The sequence below is a fragment of the Anomaloglossus baeobatrachus genome, unplaced genomic scaffold, assembly GCF_048569485.1.
Source record: "Anomaloglossus baeobatrachus isolate aAnoBae1 unplaced genomic scaffold, aAnoBae1.hap1 Scaffold_2773, whole genome shotgun sequence".
Lineage (NCBI taxonomy): Eukaryota > Metazoa > Chordata > Amphibia > Anura > Aromobatidae > Anomaloglossus > Anomaloglossus baeobatrachus.
In genome coordinates, this window is record NW_027442260.1 from 147,524 (window position 1) to 149,946 (window position 2,423).

Here is a 2,423-nt window from a genome sequence, read left to right on the forward strand (position 1 = left end):
ACATGGGCGCCCTGGACAAGCCAGGTCGTCACAGGTACTACACCAACACACTCTACACTCCGGCTAGGCACACCGAAGCTAAACACAAATCCTAGTTGCCTTCCTCCAGGGGCTGATGTCCACACCAGGGGGTGGGCCAGGCGGTTGATCCCACCCACCGAGGAGTTCACAGTCCTGGAGGCGGGAAAAGGAGTCAGATTAGAGATCAGTTTTGGAGTTAGAGAAGTGAAGAGGAGAGGAGACTGACCGTGTCCGGGTGTGTGGCCCGGGCACTCAGCAAGGTTGGCAGACGGTGGTGACCTTCTGCAGGAGAGGCTGATTGGAGTGAACCGTACGGACCGGGGATGGGCGGTGGCCCGCCGGTACCAGATCGGGGAGTGAAGAGAAGCCAGCACCATCCGGCAGGGCCTACGGACCCCGACCAGGCTAGGAGTCGCCGTAAAACCGGTCAAATCCGTTAGCGACAGGAACCTCCAGGGTTTCCCAGCAGTCAAGACCCGATTGAAGGCAACAGCTCACACCGTAGAGGGAAGCACAGTCACCGCCAAGGCTACAGTTCCCAGGGCCAGAGCCTGCGGGCAAAAGGGGCTCCCTCAGCATCCATCCAAGCTGGGGAGCGGGTTACCGGTGGGAAGCCCGCTAGATTTTGGGGGAATAAAAGGGGTCCAACACCACATCCCCACAGGTGCACACCCACCCATCAAAGAGAGCTATAAGCCAATACCACCTTCACATTGCCAGTGTACCAAGTACATGTTGAGCAACATGAAGGCGGCTGGGGTTATCCGTGACAGTTGTAGCCTTTGGGCAGCTCTGTTGATCCTGTTAAAAAAGAAGGACGGCACCACTCCCCGTATTGAGGAATCGCTAGCTGCATTGAGAACTGCAAATTATTTTTCTACCCTTGATCTCACTAGTCACTATTGGCAAGTGTCCGTTGCTGAGGCAGACCGGGAGAAGACCGCCTTCGCCACCCCTATGGGTCTCTGCGAGTTCAAAAGCATGCCCTTCGAGCTGTGCAATGCGCCAGGAACCTTCCAGAGGCTGATGGAATGCTGCTTGGGACAAGATTTTAGGGTGTATAAAAAGGGAGATTAGATCCCGTGATCCCAACGTATTGTTACACCTCTATAAATCACTTGTAAGGCTACATCTGGAATATGGGAACCAGTTTTGGGCTCCACATTTTAATAAGGACATTCAGAAGTTAGAGTCAGTTCAAAGGTGGGCAACTAGACTACTACAAGGAATGGAAGGCCTCCCATATGATGACAAGTTGAAAAAGTTATTAAGTGATTATTGGCTGCAATGGGGCTTTCTGGCTGGTGCCAGCCTCTCTTCTTAGCACACAGGAACCACAATCCCTACACCATGCTTCAATGGATTCTCTCATCCCAGCCCAGTAAAACTACATATTTTACACAGTCATAAGCAGCCAAAAGGGATCTATTCTATTCAATTGCAAATGATCTAGATAAGACTGAGAATAAGATACTGCACGGGACATAGCAGAGTTGGTCAAGTTGAGTGGAGATGAGTTTGCTATTTGGCACAGCTTTTTGCATCAATAAAGCAAGTAAAAGGTGTGAAAGATAAAAAAAAGGGTGAAAGTGTGAAAAGTGAATTGGCCAAATTGAGGTGCATATAAAGTTTTTGCTTTCTTTCAATTAACTAATGGGGCTCATTTGAATCAGGTGAATTGAGTTCTGCTTTTGGAAACTGGGTTAAGAAGGGGTGCACCGGTCCTGGAGGTACTGCAATACCAGGTCAATGCGTGCAGTGGACAGAGCAAGATTTTTTCCATCTCCTTGTTCTAAAAATCCATTTAATATATGGTCCCCAGAGAGGGGACGTATCAGATATTAAACTGATAAGAACAGATTTAATTTTTTTTTTTTTCTGTTTATCAGTAGGACTTCAAAATAACAAAGGTGATCGCCTCCCGTTGCCTGGGAACCGTCCAGGCACAAGAGGGCTATGTGTCACCAGAAGGCGCACACACTTCCTCAAGGCCGGCAGACGTGCAATCCCAGGCACCTTCCAGTACCGACCAAGGTAGCGTCCTCCGAAACTACACTTGATCTTAGCCAAAAGGCCGAGAAGCTATAACCCGAATTGGTTACGGCCTTGAGTGGCACCCTGGCCTATACCGGACACATCTTAGGGAGAGGGAGACAAACCCACGCCTACAGAAGACATTTTGTCACCCAAGCCAACCCTTGAAAAGGCTGTTTTGCAGAGCAAAAACAAGAAGAATGGTGCTTTTTGCAGCCGCCGCCCACTGCAATGAATCTGAATAACTCCTCCTTTTGGACACAAGCACCTCCCCTCCCCCTTGCAGTCTTTCCAATTCATGATACAAAAAGACGGACGGACAGGACAGGACAGGACAGGCTGCCTGACTTTCCGTCACTGCCACCCTT

General features: G+C 49.9%; 1 pseudogene; it reads right to left on the reverse strand.

The window, feature by feature from the left end:
* Nucleotides 1-1,729: 1,729 nt before the first annotated feature.
* LOC142265738 (U2 spliceosomal RNA) lies at nucleotides 1,730-1,936 on the reverse strand (annotated as a pseudogene).
* Nucleotides 1,937-2,423: the final 487 nt, after the last annotated feature.